Genomic DNA, 26,407 nt, shown 5'->3' with positions numbered 1-26,407 from the left:
AAAGAGATATTTAGCTGTTCTTTATTAAACTAATGAAACCGACCATTAGGAATATTGCAAGATATGGATTAAACAGTAATTACTAATGGATAAAAAAGATTAACTTTTAAAAATGCCAAACTATTGATGCAGTAATTGAAAAAATGGGTAGTCAAGTAATCAAATTCTTAGCAGCAGATGACATATTTGAGAACTGTACTCTAGACCTATGTTTCTGAGTTGTGATTTGTCAAATAAAAGGAAAGGAAACTTGTTTATCATATGGAAACACTTTTAGAAATTTTTATTTTTTAGCATTAGACACCTTTGGGTGAAGAAATTTTTCTTAATATCCAATGTAAATCTCTTCTGGTGCAACTTGAGGCTGTTTCCTCTCAGTCTATCTCTTGTTACTTGGGAAAAGAGGCTGACACCCCCCCTCACTACAACCTCCTCTCAGGTAGCTGCAGAGGGCGATGAGGTCTCCCCTCAGCCTCCTCTTCTCCAGACTAAACACCCCCAGTTCCCTCAGCCGCTCCCCGTACGACCTGTGCTCCAGACCCTGCACCAGCTCCGTTGCCCTTCTCTGGACACGCTCGAGTCATTCAATGTCCTTTTTGTAGTGAGGGGCCCAAAACTGAACACAGGAATCGAGGGGCGGCCTCACCAGTGCCGAGTCCAGGGGTCAGATCCCTTCCCTGTCCCTGCTGGCCATGCTATTGCTGACACAAGCCAGGATGCCATTGGCCTTCTTGGCCCCCTGGGCACACTGCTGGCTCCTGTTCAGCCGGCTGTCAATCAACACCCCCAGGTCCCTCTCTGACTGGCAGCTCTCCAGCCACTCCTCCCCAGGCCTGTAGCATTGCATGGGCGTGGTATGACCCAAGTGCAGGACCTGGCACTCAGCCTTGTTGAACCTCATACAATTGGCCTTGGCCCATTGCTCCAGCCTGTCCAGATCCCTCTGTAGAGCCTTCCTGTTCTCAAGCAGATCAACACCCCACCCCCACCCCCAACTTTGCGTCATCTGAAAACTGACTGAGGGTGCACTTGATCCTCTCATTCAGATCATTGATAAAGATGTTAAACAGGAGTGGCCCCAATACTGAGCCCTGGGGAACTACACTTGTGACCAGCCACCAACTGGATTTAACTCCATACACTGCAACTTTTGGGCCCAACCATCCAGAAAGTTTTTTACCCTGTGAAGAGTACATCCATTCAAGCCACGAGAAGCCAGTTTCTTCAGGAGAATGCAGTAGGAAATGGTGTCAAAGGCTTTACTAAAGTTCAGGTAAACAACATGCACAGCCTTTCCCTTCTCCACTAAGCAGGTTGCCTTGTCATAGGAGATCAGGTTTGTTAAGCAGGACCTGCCTTTCATAAACCCATGCTGACTGGGCCTTATCACCTGGTCATCCTGTACATGCGTGTGATGGCACTCAAGATGATCTGCTCTGCTTTAGATTGTTTATCAATTTTTCTTAAAAAGACAGAGAACTCTGGGCTTGTTTAGGTGGAATTCTATCTCAAATAAATAAATAAGTAAACAAGCTAACTGACATTTAAAGAAAGAAATGTGTGTAAATAGCTGAAATATCTCAAATAACCCAAAGTCTTTAGCCTGCTAAGTAATGTATTAAAAACTCCCTTCATAATAACTTCCACTGTGGTCTGTGATTAAGCATTACTGTAGAATGACAGTGAATTGCAGAGATGGCTTGATACTGGGGAAACTTTCAAATGTAGCAGACAGAAAACAGAAATTAACTTACCTTTCGTGGGGTCTTATTATTTATCTTGCTGTGTTTCCTAATTAATTGACGATATTGATGTTTACATAGGGATTTGCTCCTTTCCAACTTCCCTTGATCCTGTGAAGAAATCAGAACGCTGCATTTGTAGTATCACATTTATTGCCATGGCAACAGTCAGGGATTTCACAAACACTAATTAGTGTTGGCAACTTGGAATGCTTTCTGTACAGTCCCATATAATTTTCACTCTTTTATCCATTTCTCATTATACCTTACTTTAACGACTGACTTCTACAGCATGTACACAGGTTTCTTCCCCAAGTCCTCAGGATTCAGTTAATACCTTCTCTGATTTATAGCTACCTTTCTTACACCTCCACATGCACCCAGTTAAGAAGTAACTGCAGTGCCTACCTGCATTTGTGTTAAACTCCATTTCTTACACTTAAATGTAATCCAAGTTTCAGTACAACCAGCTGGTTTCTACGGCAGCATGTGCAAAACTAGTAAGGAAAGGTATGAAGGCTTAGCTGCATCTTCCCAGGCAAGCTACTTTTAAAAGTAGATGCTAAATCTTTCTCAAGGTGGAGTACAAGCCTTCTGTTCATGGAAGCTTTAGTTCTGTGAATGTCCAAAGATCATGTAAAATACTTTAATTCAAGCATATCAAGAACATTTATAGACATTTAATTTACTATATAATAATATGGAGAGATGGGTCTGTGTGAACCTCCTGAAGTTGAACAAGACCAAGTGCATGATCTTGCACCTGGGTCAGGGCAATCCCAAGCACAGATACAGGCTCAGAGACGAGTGGATTGAGAACAGTCCTGTGGAGAAGGACTTGGAGGTATTGGTGGATAGAAAACTGAGTACGAGCCAGCACTGTGTGCTCACAGATCAGAAAGCCAACTATGTCCTGGGCTGCATAAAGAGAAGTGTGGTCAGCAGGTCGAGGGAGGTGATTCTCCCCCTCTACTCCACTCTGGTGAGACTCTACCTGCAGTGCTGTGTCCAGCTCTGGGGCTCAAGTGTAAGAAAGACATGAACCTGCTCGTGTGGGTTCAGAGGAGGCCACGAAGATGATCAGGGGGCTGGAGCACCTCCCCTATGAGGATGGGCTGCGAGTGTTGGGGTTGTTCAGCCTGAAGAAGTGAAGGCTCCAGAGACCACATAGCAGCCTTCCAGTACTTAAAGGGGGCTACAGGGAAGGTGGGGAGGGACTCTTTATCAGGGAGTGTAGTGATAGCATGAGGGGTAACAGTTTTAAATTGAAAGAGAGTGGAATTAGATTAGATATAAGGAAGAAATTCTTTCCTGTGAGGGTGGTGAGGCACTGGCACAGGTTGCCCAGAGAAGTCCTGGCTGCCCCCTCCCTGGCAGTGTTCAAGGCCAGGTTGGACGGGGCTTTGAGCAACCTGGCCTGGTGGAAGGTGTCCCTGAAGGGGGGGTTAGGGGTTTGGATGAGAAGATCTTCAGAAGCCCCTTCCAACCCAAAGCATTCTATGATTCTCCGATTCTATACTAATTGTGTTTTATGGTTATCCATATCCACTTGAGTTAGTGCCCTCGTTTACTCAGAAGCTTTATCAAACCCCATGTTAGTAGTGAACTTTGAGCCTCTCTAAAAGCAAAATGTATTACTTTGTTAGGAAAGAAAGAAGACAAATTCATGATGGCATCACCAGCAAGAGGGGAGATTTTACTTCATCAGACATGCTCAAGGTAAGAAAGAGATGTGTCTACTGAACAAAGTAGAAGATTCCCATTCTGCTGCTCACTTGAGAACAAATCCCAGCTGGTTGTCAAATTGCCCTCCCAATAGCAAAGATACCCAATTAAAACCAAGTAGAGAAAAGATGTCAGTATTGCCCTAATTTGGAAAGGAAGACAATATATCAGACTGTTAGAGCATATTTATACTCTAAGCCACTGTAAATGACTTGAAAAGAAGGCAAAAATAGTGGAAGCACCTGAAGCATCTTCATTAGGTTATTGGTGGAATCATATAATTTGCTTCTAATTTAGAAAGGATTTTGCACATTATTAACAGAAAACTAGTATTTGAATAATAAATTTTGAGTCTGATCACCATCTTCTTTCCCTACATGTTGGGGAGGTAAAAAGTCTCTTAAATGATGGAAAAATGTCTCACAGAGTATGAAGGAATTGAAAATTCATCTTGACTGTAATTTACTGAATCTTTTTAGGATCTTATAATGGAAACTAGGGCAGAATTACTATACTTGATAAGGAGATCTTATTGAAATAAACAGTATAATGTGTTCAAAAAGCAAACAAAGGATTTAGACATTCAAGTTAAATGTAAGCCATTAGAAGAAGCCCTGTATTCCAACAGATGCTGAGACAAGCTAACACAAACAGCTAAAGAAAGCCTTTACTGAAAAAAAAAAGTTGCCTCAAAAGTGTACATTTTGCCTCCCTTTTTTTGAGGAAAAACTGAACTGTGCCAGCTTGCCCAGATTTTGATGACACCTCCCACTGCAGTTCACTGCAAGGACCAGTTCTTAAACTCAGCCCTAATGCTTTTGAGAAATTTGAACCCAGAGCCCTCCAGCTTTGGGACTTTATTTTAATGACTTAACTTTGTTCCCCCTACCCTTAATTTCAAAGGCATAATCAAACTCATGGCAGGGCTCTTCGTAGGCTTTGTGAACTGGGCCACAGTCAAGAATTTCCACACTGAGTAATTTTATTACATGAAGTTTCCCGCCTGCTGTACAGAGCTGTGCAATATTCAGCACTGACATCTGCTTTTCATCTGATTTCTAAAGGAAAGCCTGGTGGATTGCTGCCCCTTTGAAATTAAGGAGTCCGGGAACAAATTTAAATCATGAAAATAAAATGCCAAAGCCGGAGGGCTCTGGGTTCAAATTTTACAGAAGTACCAATGATCTGTCTTAAACTGATCTCTTGAGGGAAGTGCAGTGGAAAGTATTTCCATCGACGGGGCAAGCTGACACAGTTCAGTCTTTTGGAAAAAGAATCTGGATCCATTGCACATTCAGACATAGAATTACATCCACTTTAGAAATGATAGCTTTCAAAAGTCAAAGACTTTTCAAGGTAAGTTATCAAGGATGGCTGAACCTGACGAACTAAAAAAAATAGATGTCATGAACTTAACTGAATCTTCACATTCTCTTAAAAAACATAAGATTTTTGTTAGAATGATTGGTTTACTCCATGCCTCCAAAGCAGCCTCTCTTCCCATGAGATGGAGTTGTTAATGCAACATGAAAAGGCTGCAGAATAGTGCTGCTGGCCTCTCAGGGGCAGAAACAATCACAGAAATCTAATAAATATAGTGGGAAATGCTATTTGGTGTTAGCATTTTCCACTTTTCCATAATATGTTACTCTTACAGCTCAAGTAAAACATGAAACCTGTTTCAGTCTGGGCTGCCATGCCATTTAGGCCGCAGCTTCGCAGACATAAGGCAGGAATTCTGCCGTCAGCAGTCATGCCATGCCTGCCTGCCTCTTCCCTCTGTAGTGCCATCCCTTCCTTGGTCCAGTGGCAGGGATTGTGTGGATGGGAGGAGAAACAGAACAAGAAACTCACCTGGTTTAAGAATAATCTGGTTTTCCCAGGTGGAGTCTTGTCTCTGCTCCTGCAAGACCCCACTTGGAGTACTGCATCCAGCTCTGGGGTCCCTGGTATAAGAAAGACATGGAACTGTTAGAGCAGGTCCAGAGAAGGGCCATGAAGATGATCAGGGGGCTGGAGCATCTCTCCTGTGAAGAAAGCCTGAGAGAGTTTGGGTTGTTCTGCCTGGAGAAGAGAAGGCTCTGGAGAGCTTTTTCTATTGTGGCCTTCCAGTATATAAAGGGGGCTTAGAAAAAAGACAAAGACTTTTTACTAAGGCCTGTAGTGACAGGACAAGGGGAAATGGTTTTCATCTGAAAGACTGTAGGTTTAGACAGGATATATGTTACGATGAGGATGGTGAGACACTGGAACAGGTTGCCCAGAGACATTGTGGGTGCCCCATTATTGGAAGTGTTAAAGGCCAGGTTGGACGGGGCTTTGAGCAACCTCATCTAGAGGAAGATGTCCCTGCCCACAGCAGAGTTGTTTAGACTAGAGGATCTTTAAAGGTTCCTTCCAACCCAAACCATGCTGTGATTCTGTGATTCCTGCCTTATCCTTCCCAGTCTGCAATGCTATTAATATGCACTTATTTTTTGCTGTCAGGATACTTTGGCCTATTTTTTAGATCTGCTGCATACCTGTAACACCAGGTAGAATCAAGAAGAGCCATGGGTACTCTTTTGAAACTTATTGTCATACACTATTTGAAAAGGAGTAGCCTGCAGAACTCCCAGTTGAATTAAGGGGCCTACGGTGCCAAGTCCTCTTCACATACATAATTGGAAACACCCCCAGACATATCCTGCTCCAAAGATGTTTACAATTAATGAAGCAAGACAGAGAGGAAAAAAAGTATTATATTTGCTGTATGGATAGAACTTTTATGGACAGAGGTATTTAGAAATTTGCTCTCTCACATGGGAACTTTGGAAAAGTTAAGAAGTTAATCCAGATTTCACTTTAGTAGTCTATTGCTTTGAAAAATAAATCCTTCCTTTCTTATGCCGTGAGTCATCACACTTTTCCAAAACGGTGCTTTCAGACTAACAATTGTCAAATTGCTTGGGGAGACTCTAACCTGACATATTTAGTACGTTGTTCCCGCAGCCCTCACAGAAACCCACAGATGTCAGCTTCAATTAGACTCATCCAGGACTGCAAAACCCATCAGGTTTGTAGGGCTAGGATGCATGTTGAGATGGTCTAAAAAGTAAATCCTCCAAAAATTACTGTGTGTTCTGCACTTGGAGAGACACGAGAGACTGCAAAGGGCAGCATTTCTAACAAGCTGCCCGAAAATAACACCCTAGCTATTAATCCAATATTGGTTTTAAACCTATAAATTTCTAGGCCATAGAATCTCTTTTGGAAGCGGACTACTGCTTTGAATCTCAAACTGCAGCCCTCACCTGCTGTGAAGAGCTGTCACCATCCAGTCAGTGGCGTCCAAACCAGTCTTGCAAACCTGCATGGCCTAACATATAAAGCAAAGGATGTTACTGTAACTGTCTATAGTGATTACAATCAGAGTAGGTGGTAAAAAAAAAGCAAATATCATATAAAAGATTTTATTTTCAATACTCACTATTAGAAGAATGATTCATATGACTGGACCATTTAAAAAAACATAATCCAGTAAGGATAGAAGAGGGTGGAAAAAAAAAATGTTTAAACCGATACATTGTTCGAAAGCTGCAGACAGTTCACAATCACAGAAGGTTTTCATTTTATGGATTAAGACTACATAAGGACTCATGTGATAGTTTCAAGTGAGGGTCCACCTAGCCCAGCATCCTGGCAGTGGCCAGGACAAACTAGAAATGAGCTGTACAAGCTGACCTTACCTTTGGGATCACAGGAGTCTAAAAGTGTGCTTACCAGGCATCTCATCAAGTACTGGTCTCCAAAACTTTTTGATTGTGCACCCCTATGAGTAAAATATTTTTGAGCATGCACCCCCAATATATGCATATGTATTTATTTATAAACTATATACCTGTACTAATGAAGTTCTATATTTTTTTCCTGCTCATCAGTGGACTGTCTTGAAGAGTCCCTGGGATACATACATCTGACTTTGGAGATCACAATTACAAAGGCTGTTCCATCAGTTTAGTAGCATTTCTAAAAACAATAAATAATATTTTTTAAGCACAGGGCATCTTGCAGCCAATGCAGACACATTAGTTGCTGGACCTCATTCAGATGGTAAAGACCTGCTGTATTTGGCTAACAGCAATCGTGACCCTCTCACATTTACTTCATGCACACTGAATGTGATACCATTTAGAAACAGAAAGGGACAATTTGTCCAAGATGAAAAAAACCTGTTGCTTTAACAAGCTAGGAACATCAATTTAATGTGGGAAATATTAATAGGAACTGGAAATTGTTCAAGAACATTCTACTGGGTATGTAAAAAATAAAAAAAAAAAAAAAAAAAAAAAAAAAAAAAAAAAAAAAAAGTGCCACAAATTTGCAAGTAGAAAAGAATTCATGCTGGGGAAGAAAGAATTTGTGAAATACAGAAGATGCAGAAACGCTAGTCAAACATTAGCAATAAAAATATAAAGAATGCAAAAAAGGATAATAGCAGTAAACTGCAAATTTTAAAAAATGTACTCTGCTGAAAACAGATATATAAGAAAAGATCAATGGGCAACATATTTAGAAAGAACATATGAAAAACCCTTTAGAGTAAAAAATTTCTGCACCAAATATTGGTCCATTTCTAGAAACAGGTATTACAATTTTGAACAAAGGCTCAGAAAAGACAGATGTGTTCATCACTATTTTTCTTCTGACTTCAGAAGGAAGCAGGAGGATAAATCTGCCCAATAAAATGTTGTAGATGGAACAGAAAACCTGGCATCCAGAATGAAGAAAAATATGATGCAGAGTCAGCTGCAACTGCACACGTACAAATCAAGCAGCCTAGAGGGAAACAAGCAGCAAAGAAAATGGGAAAAAAATCAAAAGATCTTTGAATTGCCAGTGTATGCCACATATTAAAGAAGAGCAAAGAGATGATCCAGGAAAATAAAGATCTGTTAGTCAGATGCTGAACCTGAACACAGAATGAGAAGTTTCATTTAGAAGCCCACCAACGAAGAATTGAACACTTAAGGTGCAATTAATAATAATCATCATTATGATTTCATGGAATGCGGGTCTTGTAAAACAAGCCTTCTTTAATCTTCTTCAGTTTTCTTCTTGTTCACAGCTATTGCTCTGTTTCGCAAAGATAACTGTGGTCATACAGTATATTCACAGGCCTGTGTCTTTAAATCATTTGACTATGGATTTTGAACATCACATTATATGGAACTAAAAGGATATAACTTGGGAATTGGATCCTATCAGTCTATTAGTGAATGATTTTGTCATTGCTACAGTTTGCACTGATTAAATTTGCACAGGATACAAAAACAAGTGGGATGGTAAGCATAGAGAACAAGCAATTTGCAGAGTGTGATCTGAATTCCCTGATTAAAAAAGCATATTAAAAAATTGTATGGAGATGTGAGGACATGTATTGAGGAGTAAGAAATACAATCTCACGATACTGAAAACTCACTTCACAGAAAGGAATCAGAGAAGTATATATGGCTCATCATAAATTAAGCTGAAACTAGATTTTCCCAATGATGGCAGGGGATGCAAGCCTTGGTAGCACCTAATGACTTGGTCCTGGTTGTCTGAATGCTCCGGTGTGTCTGAAGTTGTAGGGCTCAGTTTAGGGATGAGCTTTCATGATCTTTATGCACAAGGTCAGCCTGAGTTGCCTAACAGGTTTTCTTCTGGCTCTGAATGAGAGCAAGCTATATTTTTCTGACAACTTTGTAGATCAACCTGCAAATACAAGTCTGATCTAGGAAGGGCACTCCTGAGCTCCTAAATGAGTCGATGATAAGACAAAATTTAGAACATGATAAATGGTGCAGAAATATAGTTTATGAAATTGTATTCAAAATCTGAATGTGTCTTCCTTGCCAACTTCTTGCTCCTTTTTATTCCTTATCTCTGATTTTTATTGGCATAAACGTGTTAAGAATATCTGTTTTCAGCTGAATTCTCAAATACAAACATGACTATTCATGCATAATTAAGACTATGTTCTGTTCACTAATCATTTGTAATCATGCTCTAATTCAGTATCCAAACTCCAATAATTAATCATGAAGCAGAAAAACCACAATGCAATTGAAGTGACCAATTATATGTCACAAGCAGCAAATAGTAAAAGTTAACAACTCACAGGCATAGACAATCTTTTCCTTCTAAATCTTCAGGTGAGGACTTTGAAAATCAGTCTGTCAGGAGGAACCAAGATCAGTTCATGAACGATTTGTGACCAACAACAACAAAAGCTAAAATTATCTTATAATCCATTTACAATGAACGATTCATAGAGTCCAAGTAACATCCATGCTTATACTGCATTGCTGACCCAACCAGTTACTCTACTTTCAGGCACCAGAAGAGGTTATCTCTTCACACACCATCTTGACAAAGGTTCCATGCAAACAAGCAAGACCCAATTCTGGTGCAAGCTGCTGTCTCCATTAGTTTTGACAGAGCTATGCCAGTTTCACCAGCTCAAAATCTAGAGCTGAGAAAGAATGTCAGTAGACACACTAATAATAAAATATCACGGATTGTTCTTTTTCTGAAGGACATATGTATATTAACTTTTAATAGGTTTAATAGGCTTTATGTACAGCTTTTATATCAGTTATGCAGCTTATTGTACATATTTACATTCTTATTTCTGCAACATTTCCCACTTGCTGCTCTAAGTTTTCTTTCCTTCTGTCCCCATAATTTCCACACACGTGTATCTTCAGCAACTTCTGTGTCATGCTACTTTGCCTTTCCAGCAGTTCCCTATCTAGTTGAGCAGGCACCTTTTCTCTTTATTTCACTGCCAGTGGCCTGTATCAGTTAGTACACATACACATTTCTGTCTCTTATGATAGTCTGAACCCGATGGCAGGACATGCTTCCCTTCACATCTGACACCTGCATCTCATACACATGTAACTCTTAACTTGTTGATGTTTCTATTCTATCTTGTATCTGCATGTGGGCAATCAGTCTAGTCTTCCTCTCTTTTGGGACTGGTGGAGATCCGTGGATCAGATATAGCTTCTGTGAGGACCAGTACTGCTGAGCTTCAGAAGCACGTGGTAAAGATTGCATTAACTACGCTCCATTCTGAGCCCATGAAGACCCAGCTGTCCAGTCTCCATGTAAGCTTTGCTATTTTTAGTTTTGTGCCTCCTACATTTTACCCCTTGCAGATTTTTTAACATTTTATTTCATTTCCTTAGTGAAAACATATGGCAAACAGATGCCTAAGCAGGGCCCCAGGCACCCATCTCTTTTTCCAGATTTTTCAGGATATCTGGGAAAATTCTGAGGTTTATCCTGATACGTATCACACTAGCAATTTCTATCAAGTGCTACCTTTTCAGTGACAGGCATCCTAAACACTGTCAATTGTGGAGGTCTGTAATTTTAAAATCAAGTTTCTGTCTCTAATTTTGTTTTGGTTTTTCATAGGCAACCTTGAAAACATAAATAAACTAACCGCTAGGTTTCAAAAATGGAGGCAACTGCATATCAGTCAGAGGAAACAAGGATGATTTAAAGATCTTTCTTCTTCTCACACACCTCTCTCAAAATTTAAAATAAATCAGTTGAGATTCAACTACAAACATCAGTTTACTAGTCTTGCCCTAAACCTTAAGTAATGCATTCCACACAACGGTGTAACCATGGCTCTGTCTGAGATAAAAGGGAAAAGATCTGAAAATGCTAAATCTAGCTCTGCTTAAAAATTGCTAGTCCCCTCTGAGACTGGGATTTAGCTGTTTTGCATAGATTATGAGAGTGCTGATCTTGGGCAGAAGCCTCCCACTTGCTGTGACCAAGACAACTATTCCATGGGAGAGAGCATCTTCTGAATGGGAAAGTCTTCAGTAGAGCTGTCGGTCTCTGTCACATACCTTTTTCCCAGGTACAAGCTTTTTTTTATACTATAATCTTTCTCTCCCCTTTTCCATGCCTCACCTCTGTTGCACTATCCTAGGACAATGCATTTCAAATTAGTATTTCAATATGTTTAAAATATTTCTGAATTTTAAAAGTGTATGTATATTCTGGAGAAAGTTTATTTTTGTAAAGGACTATATGTGGATATCAGCATTCTTTATAAAGGCTGCTTTGTAATTGATTGCTCACCGGGGACCTGAAAGCCAAGAAATAGCATATCTGCTTTCCCTCTCTTCTGTTCCCTTCCCAGGATTCACTCATTCCACAAACATGAAATATTGAGAACAGAATTTAAGATGCAATCATGTTGAGAAGAGAGTACTGAGAGCCAAACACAGGCAAGGTGGCAGATTTACCCTCACATGTGTCCCAAGAATGACGATACCCAAGGTGAGTCAAGATTTGCTCCAGATATCCAACATCAAGGATGTAGATTTATTCACAAAATACAAATGTTTCATTTAGAAGCTATTTAAATGAACAACCTCTTGAATTTATTGTCATACTTTTTCTTTCTCATTAAAAATGTTGCTGCTTTTTTTTTTTTTTTTTCCAAAAAGGATGCAAATGCTGCAATGCACCATCTTCTGTATCGATATGCAGCAATCAATTAATTGTAAGTCAGATGATTTTACCATTTATAAGACATGCAGTGGAAGCTTATACCATAGGCTGAATGAAGTTGCTCTGAAAGGCATAGCACATGGTCAAGAAAAACTATCAGCTCTGAGGCCACAGGGCTCCTTCAGAAGTGATTTACAAGTATCTTGTTCCATATTTTATATGACATTATCTGGCAAAAAAAGAAATGTAAAGCAACTAAATCAATGCCAAACTGATTTTGGTATGTGACTTCCAAGGGATGTTTCTTTTTCTTCCAGATGACTTGTATCAACACAAAATGTTCCTTATAAATGAAGGATCCCTTTTTGTTGTCTGTAGGGAGGAAGGGCTAAAGAAAATGACACACTAGCCATCATAGGTAATTCCCAAGGGATACTTAGCTTTTCTTCCCCACATAGATCAACACATAATGTTCCTTACAGATAAAGAAGCCATTTTTGCCATCTTTACCAAGGAACAGCTAAAGAATACAGAAAATCTTATTGTACCATGTCACGAATATGACTGCTGGAAAGAAGGAAAGCTCTGCAGTCCTTCCAGAAGATGACTTTTTAGTATCTACAGAGTGTCTTCTTCTCCAAACCCCAGCTGGTTAGCTGCCACTTGGGTAGAGTTGCTGGTTAGCTGTGCAACACAGGCAGCAGCTGCCTGTGGTGACAGTGATGGTCCTGATGGAGCTGGCTGTCTCCAGCTGAGACCTCCCAGGCACGCTGGCCGGCAGGACTGCCAGACGCTCTCAGACCAGCCATCCTTTTGCACGGAAATGGACAGAAGACTCTCGCTTCACCCTCTTCTCTGTAACTTCAGACGTCTCTGCAGGTCTCCTTACGTTTTGTGCCGCAGACTCTCTGACGTAGGCTGCTGAACTATTTCTGCAGTACTCCCTTGATAATGTGCTTCTTAATTTGCCTCAGTATTCCGAGTCATCATTTTACTATTAATTACCAAATGTGTGAGAGCACAAGCATTTGGTAGCTTGTCCTTCGTAGCCACATGGGGCAGCTGCAGACCAAAGGTGTCAGACTCCACTCAGTGCGGCAGAAATCATGTGTCGCTCTGCTAGTGAGCACCCACCCTGCCCGTCGTCCTTTCAGCCTGTGCCAGCTTCTGTTTCAGCTCTGCCTACAGCACCACAGGGATCACAGAGAAATGTGACTGGAAAATAATATGATTTCTGGTTTAATTGGATGAAACACTTGTACGGGTTTCTAAAATGTACAGACTCTTTTTTTCCCTCCCATAATAACAGTTTTCAAAGAAAACTGATTGCCATCACATGCATTAAAGATGGCATGTAACAGTGACTTTATCAAATGTACTGGAATATTAACAGATACGTTATGTGCATAAATGTAACATGTTTCACCTTCTCTATCTAATCCAGGAGCTTCTTATTTTCCATCCACCCACTCAGGCACACAGTTATTCATTAGATACAAAAATGAACTGCACACCTTAAATATATTCAGATTATTGTAAAACTGCCTCCACCTTGCTACCAGAACTGCCAAGGTAAAAATATCCGTCTCTTTCTCAAAAGATAGATGGTGATAATATAGAAATGTTTCTACTTCCAAAGCGCCTATACTAATACAAGGAGTCAATTCTATTTAAAAATAAATTCACACTTGAACAGTTGCTGTACTCGATACATGTATTTCACACACACACACAAAATTGTTTAAAAAGTTATGTAGCTCTAGTCGAGCATTTAGAAGTTAGAGAATAAAAGAGCAAGAAGAATCTTCTGTGCCTGAAGAAACTCTTTTTTCCCTCCCTTCCTGTGTAAGTATAGTCCATAATTACATGAAAATGTGCCTTTTTACCTCAGGAATCCATCTTGTTTAATCTGAACACCTTTTTCTCTTCTGAGCTACCTGTGCCATGAACACCTTTAACATTATTTAATATCCCTTCTGGCACAGTTTTCCAGGCAAATCAAGCTTATGTTATGCTATGATTCTGTCCCTGAGAACTTTTGAAACCTTTTGAACTGCAACCAAATACAACAGAAAAGTAGAGGTTTTAAAGAAGAAAATCTTAGCCAAGTTGCAGCACAAGTGGGGAAAGGTAAAAGCCTTATCAATGCTTCCACCAAAGTAAATGCTGAAGGTGGACCCTGCTCTGCTGCTATCATTCGGGTGGCTCAGCCCCGAGATCCTGCTCCTCAGGAAACCTGCTTTCATCCATTCTGCTGCACCAAGGCTGCTTGCATCCCTGCTGCAGTCCGCACCTGACTGCAATTTTCTGAGCATCTGCTTTTTAAAAAAAATTTCGACCCCAAAAATGCTCTGGGTGTTGTACCTTATATTTTGGGATGACGGGGATTACACTGTAATGCCTGCATCCATTTTTACATAGCTGAAATCTGCTTTTGCTCTTTGCTTCTTTTCCTTGGTATTCCCATTGCCCTCAGCCTCTTGCTTTTGTCTGGCTGATCATGTTTTGGCTCTGTAGTTCTCCCACGCCTTACACACTCAGTTTGCCATTAAAACTCCCTCTCTAAGCTGAACATTTGGGTTGTGCTTGCAGCCCAGAAATTTGTGGTAAAAATTCTACACATAAGGCATGTCAGGGCAATTTCAGTATTAGGTGATAAAATTCCCCTCTTTCTATGCACACAAGTCACCCTTCAAGCAATGTTTCCAACAACAGCCCAGTCTCTGATATTCTTCAGTGCAGCTAAGATGGAGCTGGGTCACAGATCACAGCAATAATGCCTAAGTCAGAAAAAAAAAAATTAGATATAAAAAAATCAGCACAGTACCTGAGGGTTCATCAGCCACCTCTGCCAAACACAGATCTTGGACAACATATTGTCAATACAGATGTTCGCACATTGGCAGGAAATTGATTAAATCCCACCGTTCTTTTTATTCAAACTCTGCTTCCATTTTCTCTCATAAGACAGAGGTCCAACAGTAGATGGTGGATAACCTGTGGTGTATTCATACTTGCTGTGCAATACATATATGCACATTATCACATCGGTTTTGCTGTATGTGCCTTTACTGTCACTCGTCATTACTGCAAATGATTAAATGAAATAGCAGGCAGTGAAAAATTATGAAACCTTGCAGTTTGGCACCACCTGTAACACAAGCACAGCAAGTCTGCTTGTGTCCATGAATATCCAACCTGTCTCCCAAGAATTACCATTTCCCCATTTTGGAAAGGTCCCAGTGTTGTCTCATACAGTGATCACCTTTTTTCTCTGTCTCTCTTGCTTTTTAGATTCCTGATTTAATGATTCAGTTTGTATCCACATGCACTTAGTGACAAATAACACTATGCCTTAGCAGAAAATGTCTACCGAAGGGCTGCAGTGAGACTGGACATCAATCTAGGGGAAGAAACACTACAAAAACTACAGCACCAACCTGCAGTACATACCAAAAAAAGGGAATTTAAACTCTGGAGTACAACTCCATGCCTTGTAACTATGCGAAGATACTTTGTTCAACTTCCTCTATGTTAACACTGAAATCGGACACTTTTTGTCTTAAATGAGTCAGATACTGGTGACACTAAAATCAACAGCAAAATTCCCACTTACTTTGATAAACTTTGAACATTATCTGAAAAATTTACATTAATAAAGTATGAGTTTTGAACTGCAATATCTGCATTCTTTGTGCTTTTTTCTAAAGAAATTATATAATAAATTGGTAAAAATACAAACAACTTTATATAGGTTGACATCCTATCGTGCTTTTTTTATAACATCCAAAACCATAAAAGAATTAAAATATAAACACTTTTCTATAATTATGTAAATCTAAGGAGAATCTAACATTTGACAATAAAATTTTAACTTTTCATACAATTTTCTTCTGAAATGTTACTATTTGCTGTAGCACAGAGTCTATTAATCAGTTTTTGGAATTTGCTTCAACAGCATCTGAGTAGATAGAATAAACCTACTGAAGACTGCACCCTCTGAAGCAAAAAATACCAAACAGCGAGTCTCAAAACCTACACCCAGACTCATCTTCTAAAAAGAGTCTGATGAGGTAACAGGCATGATGCTGAGAACCTAAGGTGTCCTGGTTAGAGCTGTTTTTGAATGTGTCCAGAAGGCCTAGGGCAGCCTCGTTGAAGACTAGAGGAAGAACATACCTCCCACCTGGAACACGGAGGGAGAGAAAAGTGCCATTGCCTTGCAATTCATGGACAGATCCAGGTCATTGACTGGGAAAAAAAAAGGAATGATAGCCTCAGACATGCAATACATTTCATGCAAAATATGTCAACATTTTTTTTTAAAGTGAAGAGCTTTGACAATTTACATGTTACACTGGTACGGTGATCCAGTGCTGTCTGATCGTGCTTGGCTTTAGCTAAGGGTGGCAGTGAATCTTTGTCATCTCTTCCTCTCCTTGCAGTACCGATACCATTGCTACGTAGTATTATGAGTGCTTTTAGCACTACTGCAGGGCTTCTAGGTCTGCTGGAGTGCAGTATAAACCTAGGGCATTTGTACAGTGGCAAAGGTAAAGAGCTTTAGGGATGAGTCATACACAGAGGAACAGCATTGGGGAAGGAACAAGGACAGAGAGAAGGGACTAGTGGCAGAGTACTCTGAAGGTGGCAATGCAAAAAACAAGGCTATTAATAACAAGAAACACATGTAGGGTGTGGGCTGGAAGATGGCAGATCCCAGCATCCTCATCAGCAAGCTCATCCTCTCACTCCCTGAAAGCCTCCATCCTTGTCCAACGGATGCACAGACAAACTATGATCCCACTTACGCTCCTTTTTTTTTGCGGAACTACCTGTAAAGACAACAGACTTCCACAGGAAGCACAAGTCACTTTATTGCTCCTCCACTTGTATCTGCATGCAGCCTTTTTCCTCGGACTCACCATCAGTAGAGAGCTTCTGCTGCTGGAAATGGGTGCTGCATGAGCAGCATCAATTGGTGGGACAGCTCTTTGTGCTCAGTACCTGCGTCCCTATCACCTGGAAGGGAAGTTATAGAGGGCAGAGGGCTGCAGTGAGGCAGTTCAGGGAGGAATAACTTGTTCTCCTGAAATATATTTTTAAGATGCTGCAAAAGTGGCAGATATATGTGTAGCATAAGTCTTCCAGAGCAACTGAAGCCTAAAGTAGTCTAGAGGAATCTTGTTTATAACATTTGAACATCAAGCTCTGCTGTGAGACCATTAACCTGAACAGTAAGACTAAGGTTCAACCGGTCCCAGGAAATTTATTCAGTAATCAGCTCTGAAACAGTCCTGAGAAACACTTAGCACTTTTAAATTCCAGGCAAACTTTAATCTGATTCACTCAGGTGCTGAGAGTCATTGTCAGGAGGTCCAAACTCTAATTTGACAAATGTCTGAGTAACATAGACAAAGTTTAACACACACAGCATTAGATTAAAAACACACTGGTGCAGAATTTTAATGTTTACTCTGTCTTATTTTTTAAACTATTTACCCCCATGTGTCTGCTAGACTTCTCAGACAAACGAATCTGGACTCACTTCTACCGTCACTGTAGTTCTTTCTCCCCATTTTTCAGGTGTCTTCTGCCTTCATTCAAGCAGCGCATCACTTCTGCCTTGCTTCTTGTCAGCCCCCACATCTAGCCACCCTTCACATCAAGTTTGTCCTGTCATTACCTCTAAATTTTCCAATACCAGAAGTGAAAGTACTGACAAATTCCCCATTTGCTCCCCAGGCCTGATGTTGAGGAGTGAACAGGAGTAGTGAAGGGAAGCGGATCATTTTTCACAAGAGAAATCAAGAAGGAGAATAACAGTGGTGATCTGAGGTGTTGCATCCCCTCTCCCTCCAAAATTTGGTCTATCACTTGGAAAAATAATGACTATTCCTGTTATGCCATAGGTTTGTTTCCAGACATAGCAAGAGACTGGACAATAAGTATAGTGGTGATAAGTATAGTGGTGAACCAGTAAAACTCACAATAAACCCCTAAGATAATGACAGCTACATTAAAAACTACCATTTAGAAGAACAACTAAGACATCTAAGCAACTACTTGCAAAAGAAAGCTAAACAGCAGACTTTGTACTTAGATCCATAGAAATACTGGTTTGGTTTCTTTGGAGACCTGAGGCTCATAAGAGCTATTCTGTATTATATAATCCATCCTATTCGCTTTGGGGCAGCTGTCCAGCTCAGAGATGACCCTCAGCATGAAGCAGTCAGACAGACTGAAGATGAGATCCAGTCATGTTAGTCAAATGATACTACATATGTCAGTGGCATCCTGGCCTGTGTCAGCAATAGCGTGGCCAGCAGGGACAGGGAAGGGATCTGACCCCTGGACTCGGCACTGGTGAGGCCGCCCCTCGATTCCTGTGTTCAGTTTTGGGCCCCTCACTACAAAAAGGACATTGAATGACTCGAGCGTGTCCAGAGAAGGGCAAAGAAGCTGGTGCAGGGTCTGGAGCAGAGGTCGTACGGGGAGCGGCTGAGGGAACTGGGGGGGGTTTAGTCTGGAGAAGAGGAGGCTGAGGGGAGACCTCATCGCCCTCTACAGCTACCTGAGAGGAGGGTGCAGAGAGCTGGGGATGAGTCTCTCTAGCCAAGTAACAAGCAATAGTACAAGAGGGAATGGCCTCAAGTTGCGCCAGGGAAGGTTTAGACTGGATATTAGGAAGCATTTCTTTACAGAACGGGTTGTTAGGCATTGGAATGAGCTCCCAGGGAGGTGGTGGAGTCCCCATCCCTGGAGGTGTTTAAGAGTAGGGTTGACATAATGCTGAGGGATCTGGTGTAGTTGGGAACTGTCAGTGTTAGGTTAATGGTTGGACTGGATGATCTTCAAGGTCTTTTCCAACCTAGACGATTCTGTGATTCTGTGATATCGGTGTGCAAGGTTGCCAAACACAGTCACTCACAAATAGAAGAGAAACATTCATAAATTATAAAAATCCATCCTGTGGACAGTATTTGCCACCAGATTTAAAACTACTAAAATAACTCACTCTTTGTACCACCCAAGCATTAAGCTAATACCCCTCTTAAGCTTCTCTGACACTCAGAACTTTTGCACACAATGAAAATAATCTACATTCATGGTGCCCACAGAACATTTATCCAATCCACTATTTCTGAGGTAAGAAATGAAGCCATTTTAGTCACAATTTAGGCTTTACTTCAAATTGTAATAATGCCATCTTTTAAACAGCACTAAACATTTAACTAAAAATTGTCTTTCCACATGTTTATCATTCCTTTTGTATTACAGATGACTGTAACAGTGTGAAACAAATATTTTAGTGGATCATCTAAATACTAAACAAAGATGTAAATATTCAGTATGATGTGCAGGGAATTAGTAGTAGCATTAGCAGTAATGGGACTTGCACAGCTAATTCTCCACATAGCTAGCTGAACATGTACCCCAAAGTACTCATCAAGAAAATCAAACTTTCAATTACATTTTAAACTAAAATAGGCTTTAGAGGCTTTCTTTCTCTGAGATAAAACTTTAAAGTAGGTTTATCTCTACAAGACTGAACTTCAGGGCTTCACAGTGTTAGTGCCATACTAAAAGTAAACAGAATAAGATTCAAACATTATTTATAAAACTGATCCTTACTGTGGAATTAAGTCTCTTTGAATCATGCATATTTTCTTATGCAGTACCTCCACTCTACTGTTACAGAAGTTGAGCACATCACAGTTTTAGTGTATCCACAACACCACCTGTGAGGTAGTGAAAAGGTCTACCCGACTTGACAATGGAGCTGATACCCTTCAGCTTTGCACATTTGATACTAGACCATCAATTTTCTTTTTCAATAAGTGCCGATGAGCATGTCTGCAGTAAAACTGCCTAGCAGGGAAGAAACAAGTTTGAAATATGAACCTAAGACATCTGTCTTATGCCAGCATCCCCCCTCATGACCTAGCAGGAAGGAGGAGACAGTGAAGGAGTTAATTGTAAGTGACTACCTTCTCATTTTGCATCTTTCAGAGAAAAGGGTCTGACTTCTGCCAGAAGCAACTTAAACTTTTCAAGATAATACCAGCAAGCATCACAGTAAAGATCCAGGTCATGAGAGGTTCCCTAGATACACAGAAATTGATGGATACTGGAAAATGTGTAAGACAGAAAGAAAAAAAAGCAGCACAGGACCAAAAAAAGGTTCTGATTTGAGATATTTTATGATTTACTAAGATAACATTTCAGTTACAATTTAAAATTGTATACTGCTTACCACATTAGAAATGACAAATACTTTATAGCAATAGATGTTGAATTGTACCTCAGCTGCTCTTCCTCTTCACTTCTGATTCACTCTTGACTTCTAGCAAAAACCACTTCCTTGTGGGTGAAAGGGTTCCTTTGCACAATTGCCTTATTTATTATGTTGCCTTCAATCATTTTCAGTCCAACTGTATGGCCAGTTCCTAAGCTAAGTAGCCAACCATTATGTTGGCCATTACAACAATGTAACCACTGTAACAATTACAAAGCAAGATTTTGGGGTTATAATGGAGACTTCCAGAAAAACTTCTCAGACACATTGGGAAAAAAAAAAAAGAGGGGGACATAGCAAATGCTAGGAATTTCTAGGAAAGTAATATACAACAAAACAGAAAATACAATAATAACATTGTGCCTGAAAAACCTTTACTTAGTTTATAGGGGAGACTGGGTGAGCATCTGAAAGAGAGATCCACCGGGGTTACTAAAGAAACAAACCACATCTGATTCAGGAATCCCCCAGTGTAAAAAAAAGTCGAAGGCTGTGAGAATATTAAGGAGGATCTCGCATGCATGCTTGCCCAATTCTTACCTAAAACCTCTGTGCACTTGTGGCCACTGTTGGAGATAATCCAAAGCTAGATGGCATACAAGGCCTTTGAACCAGCAGTACAGACAGGTAAATTTCTGGTTAACTCAATGTATGCCTTGGAATCTGAGGTGGATTTTAAATCAGAAACAGTCTGATAAACTTTTTGTCTCCAGAAAAACAATATCCAAGAAATATTCCATAATCCAAACTAGCCAGATCTTCATGTCTATTTGCCCCACCTTTCAGCACAAGACACTTTTTTGGCAGAGCTGAACAATGACTTTCTGCTTATCTCATAAAGGGGAAGAAAGAAGGCAAGGACAACTCTAGAAATCTTAAAAGTAGAGTTGTAACATTTAATCAGTGGAAAACCACCCCAAATGAATGTGAGTATTCTCAGTTTTAATTTGTTTCTGAAATTCCCTGAAGTTTTTATTGAATAGGCAGTTGCTCATGATCTGCACGTGTTAGAGAAGCAGCAGAATCAGAATCATTTGACTAATGAAGCAAGAAAAAATAAAAACAGTTTTTAAAACATTTTAATATAAACTGATTATGGAAGCAAGCTGACAGTATCACACCTCTGGTCTGCAATTAAAAGACATTCTGAATCCCTCTTTCAAAGCTGATTGGTTTTACAAAAGAAATGTTTACTACTAAGTATGGTGGATGAACTGAATAAATGAATGTTTGTTCAGCTGATTCACCACCTTCTATTTTTTTCCCCCTGAATACAGTTTGTATTTTCTTGTGTCAGGAAGTGTTGGAACCTGGACAAAGAATGAAATCCTCACCCTGCTAAACTAAATTAAATTGAAATTTTACCATTGACCTGAATGGCACTAAGATTTGATGCAATTTCTAAGGCCTTGTATAAAACCAAAAAAAGTGGACCAACTTTCTTTGGCTGGTAAAACTGCCTCATATGGACACTCTCTTTTTTTAGTTAGAGTAACTTGTAGAGATTAGCGATGCCAATGTAATTTGATCCTATAACAAGAGATGAATGCACACCAAAGACAGTCCTACTAAAAGCTTTTTAACTGAGTTAACTCAACCTTCTTCTTAAAAAAAGTAAAACTGCTTAGTTGACCTTACAAATGAAACTGAGAATATCTGATACACCATTGCTACAGCGCATACTGAAAGCTGATCAGTAGTTCTGAGTGGGACAAATCCTCTTCAGCTCCAGTGGGAATGGAAAGATGTTGGGGAAGAAACCCCCATATCTCAATGAAATTCCAGTCATGGGAAAGTTCCCATGTAGGGCCACAACCCCAGCAACACTTGTTTTATCTCCTTTGGTTTTGGACAGCTAAGGCTTCCCAGGCAAAGTGCTGCAGGTGCATGTTTCCTGAGTGCCAGCAACACGAGCTCCCACCAGCTAGCGATGCTTGTTTCACCCTGCTCTTGTCAGCAGGGAAATCCTACTGCGGACCAGGTGTTGTAGATAGTTTCTGTACCTGCGTCCTCTTCGTATAGGCTTTCCTGTGCCACTGTTGCAGGGGTAGATCAGCAGCAGCTACTGTAAACCATTCCTGCATGGAGGTCACAGTGAGAGACTTGTGAACATGCTGGAAAAGACCCAAATAGCCAGTGCAACCAGTGAGGAAACGTTTCTCTCAAAATCTGCTTTGCCCTAATTGCTTTTTCTCCTGCTTTTACACCCTATTCAGTGTTACTGCCATTGTGAATATGTTAATGTATAATAAACCTCTTCTGTTCCATTACCACTCGGGAGACCTACTTTCTGCAACATTATACAAATGATCCTCAACCAAATCTGAGCTGGTTTTGCAGCAAATTACACTAAAAGGGCATTGGATCAGAATTCCACCAACCGTAAAAAACTACAGCAGTAGCAGTTGACAAAAAAACAACCCACAGTATTTTGCTTATATCCGGAAGACAGTTTCAGAAAATACTGCTACATATTCCACAAAACACCCCTCAGTCAAGAATTACTGGAAGAGTTTGATTTTTTTCAGAGATGTATATTAGAAGGGGATCTCATTTCAAACATCACTGCGCTTCTGAAAGACTGTGAGAGAAAGCAATGTTCACTGTAACACAGTAATGGCTGTTTTCCATGACACAATGGAAACTTTATCATCAGTTCTTGCCAGCACAAGCCTTTTGACAGTGAAATCAGTGTATCTGTAATAATAATACATTGAAAAAGGCAACAGAATTTTGAAATGCTCTACTGGAAAAAGATGTATCTATGGGAACATAATGTAAGTATCTGGGAAGTTCTGTGTTTATTGAGCAACGCTCACTGAAATACCGTCCCCAGCAGGAGTAATCTGAGAATCTCTGTATAAGGAAAGATTGCTGAGAAGAGCTCAGCATGTTAAAGGAATTGCACATCTGGCTCCTGGTCCTGAATCCTTGTATCTGAAAACTATGAATGATCTCACGTGGAAAAAGAAATGGCTGCAAGCTCTTCCTTAGTCAGATGTACACCAGTTCTCTGTCTTTCTAGGACTCTCCATGCTTTTCGACTACATTGGTGATACAAACCATTTTCTCTGATAACTGTACAGGAATACACACTGTCATTAGATCTATAAGAGACCATTCAAAATTGATCACAGACATGCAATACAAGTCTGAATCTGTCTGTAATTCAGGAAGTCTAACTCCATCTACACGTCAAATTTTTTTTCTGAGATATCTTTTGCCATCAGAGGTAGTATTTTCCCAGACCTGAAGGTGGAACTCTTGTTCCTTTGAAGATCTTTAAATGAGTGACATAGCCTTTTGCATTGTCATTTTTCCCTTGAGGAAATCTGGACTTCTCTGAAGTCACTGCTGGGTTGTCTGGGAGATCACATGCAATGGTAGCAGAACTGGACAGTCAGGTATGTATGTTGTGTTCACAATGAAATGTACCAGGAGTTCTTCAGATGTCGCCTGTTAGAACTCACCAAAAAAAAAAAAAATCAGCTACCTAAGTAGACTTCTTGGTCTTGGGTCTTCTTCTGGAGTGATCAAGTTTAAGGAAAGGAAAGACCAAGTATAATCCTGTGGTTGTACCACCTCCCTATCAGACCCCACAGAACCTCTGCCAATGTATTCTGCATCAAAATTGCAGCTGTGTATGCTTGAGCTACAGTGCTTCTTTGAAAAAAATCTCAATTTCTTGACTGACAATTTTCTATTGTTTCCAAAACAGATTCACAATTTAAACCTATAGCCATATTTCTGGTCTCATTTTTCTTTAGTTTTGCTTTCAGAATTTTGTCCTTTTCTGAAAGCCAACACTGCTTCTACTCCTCAAACATCTCTAACCCAGACAAGTACTAGTAGGCTTATGACAAAGGTACCTCTTCACCTGCATTGGATTGTGCTTTTAGAATATCTTACATTAATGCACATTTTCCACACTTTTCATAACTTTCTTCTGGACTCTTTCCAATATTTAACATCCATTTGAAGTGAAAATGCCCAAACTAAATGTATTATTTCCACTATTAATGGTTCAATCAGTTCTATAAACAATGGTAATATCCATTCCAGTTGTATTTGATGTTTCTTTGGTTTTGCTCCAGAGTATTAGTTAGCAAAACCTTTGTTCTGGGACCTCACGTTCAGTTGCTTATGTACCAAAATGTCCATGTCCTCTTTAGCATTGTCTCATGCCAGCCATTCTCCCTAAGATTCCAGGCGTCTTGGAGGCTTTGTCTTGAATGCACAGCCTCCAGTTTTACCATAATGAGAGTATTTGTACAAGTGAGAAGATCTCACAAAGCAATTCAAAAGAGCTTATCTAAGTGACCTGTCCTTATCTTTGTTTACAACAGCAAAGCAGTGATTTGGTATTTTTGTCTAGCTCATTTCTAATAGCACCAGGCCAAGAATAACACCACCCAAAAAGACAACCTTATGAAAAATCTTCACTTACAATTACTTGTCTTGAGAACTGTCACCTGAATTACCTATCAACTATGCAGAATTTGTATTCCATGTTGTATTTATGAGAACAGCATACTGTTCTACCTCAGATGGATGCTGTTTCATCAACATTGTTACCTTTATCAGCCAAACTTAAATTCAAACATGTTCAACCAAATCTTTTTCATAAATGTGTGTTGACTGGCATTTAATTATTGGCATTTAATGACTGTATCCCAGGTCAGCACTTCCATAATTCTGCCCCATATCCGCATCAAACTGGTTATGCTGGGCTAGCCTGTGTCATCCTCTTTACCTTTTTTTAAAATATATGTTCAGTGTAAGCTTTTTTTTTTTTTTTAGTACTCTGGCATTCCCCAGTACTCCATTGTCATTCCAGCAGCTGTATTGTGAGCAACAGAACAAATGAAGACACTGGATCCTGTGGATATGGATCCTTTAACCCCTAAATAACCTCCATTACAGTAACTACAATTTATTCTCCGTTTGCCCTATGAAAATCCCATCCATCAGTCTGGAATTATGTATATGCAAAGTGTATGGGTAATATATACATACTGATTGTCTGGCTGATTGCTGCTAACACAAATGTGTAAGAGCTGAATTTTTTGCTTGCTGTTCCTTTGCTGAGGAAACAAATTTAGGTTTATTTCCTCAGTGACATAGCAATTTCCATGAAACTTATAGGACTGTAGTAACTTTCTCTAAATTAAATTTGAACCGGCCAAAACAGCATGGAATGACAGGCAAATGAACAAATAATGCAAATCTTGTTCAGAACATGAAAATCAACTTAAATTTGTCTTTGATACTTTGGAGATCTTAAGTCTGTTCCATCAATGCAGTTGAGTTCAGTTAAAAAATGTTCTAATAGTAGCGTAACATAGTTGCTCTACAGATATTGCCAGGTAGCCAGATAGTTTTTCACTTCTATTCAGAGGTGATAAAATGATCAGAAGTGATACCAGGCTGCTTTTGGAAGTTTTGTTCTACCTGTCCTACAGCTGCCAGGAGTGGGTGCTACTGCCAGCGCTGCGGTGTTGGGGTAGGATCCAATGATCAGTGCCAGGCACAAACAGGCTATGCTTATTTTCAAAATACAGGTCAGAAGTATTTCCTAGATAGTTATTTTCTGAATGCTGTTAGAAACAGTGAAGGTTCGTGAGGGAAGACCCTCACTGGTTGGCATCTGTCCCCTGCAAACCCATGCTCTGTATCCCCAGGGTCCCACTCGGCAATTTGGTGTTACCTAAGCTACATGCCAAAGCAAGCAAAAAGGTTGGTAGTGCAGAATTTAGGAAAAGTTCTTAAAATGAACCTTTGGCTCTCTTTCAGAAGAAGTTTTCTGTCCCGATGAGTCCTTATCCCAGCCGACCGGTACTCGCCCCCGGTCCAGGGCAGCTTCTCCTCCTCCTCCTCCTCGGCCCCGGCCCCCTCCCGCCTCCGACCTGCCGCCCAGCACCCCGAGTTCCGGAGGGAAATAAACACGGGGAAAATGGCCCCGGGCGCAGCGAAGGCGGTGTGGGTGTGTGCGTGTGTGGCGGGCGGGGGCTGGGCCGCTTCCCACCGAGGGGGAGCCCTGCGTGCCGGCTCCCGCCCAGTGTCCCGGGGCCGCCGCTGGCCGCGGTCCTCGTCTCGGCCAGAGCCGCCGCACGGAGTCATGTGCCCTTGCCTTGCT

General features: G+C 40.4%; 1 long non-coding RNA gene across 2 annotated transcripts; it reads right to left on the bottom strand.

Moving 5' to 3' along the window:
• Nucleotides 1-1,754: 1,754 nt before the first annotated feature.
• On the bottom strand, nucleotides 1,755-26,160 carry LOC113476780. Of its 2 annotated transcripts, XR_003397783.1 has the most exons (5): nucleotides 26,048-26,140; nucleotides 9,610-9,664; nucleotides 7,348-7,475; nucleotides 5,322-5,413; nucleotides 1,755-1,853 (listed from the first exon to the last, which is right to left on the bottom strand). It is a non-coding gene; the product is annotated as an uncharacterized LOC113476780 (long non-coding RNA). The 2 variants fall into 2 exon arrangements; XR_003397784.1 differs by lacking the exon at nucleotides 9,610-9,664 and having other exon boundaries at nucleotides 26,048-26,160.
• Between the last annotated feature and the right edge of the window lie 247 nt (nucleotides 26,161-26,407).

This window comes from Athene cunicularia (genome assembly GCF_003259725.1).
Source record: "Athene cunicularia isolate RWA chromosome 2 unlocalized genomic scaffold, athCun1 chr2_part1, whole genome shotgun sequence".
In the NCBI taxonomy this organism is placed as follows: Eukaryota; Metazoa; Chordata; class Aves; order Strigiformes; family Strigidae; genus Athene; species Athene cunicularia.
This window is presented reverse-complemented; position numbering and strand designations above follow the sequence as displayed.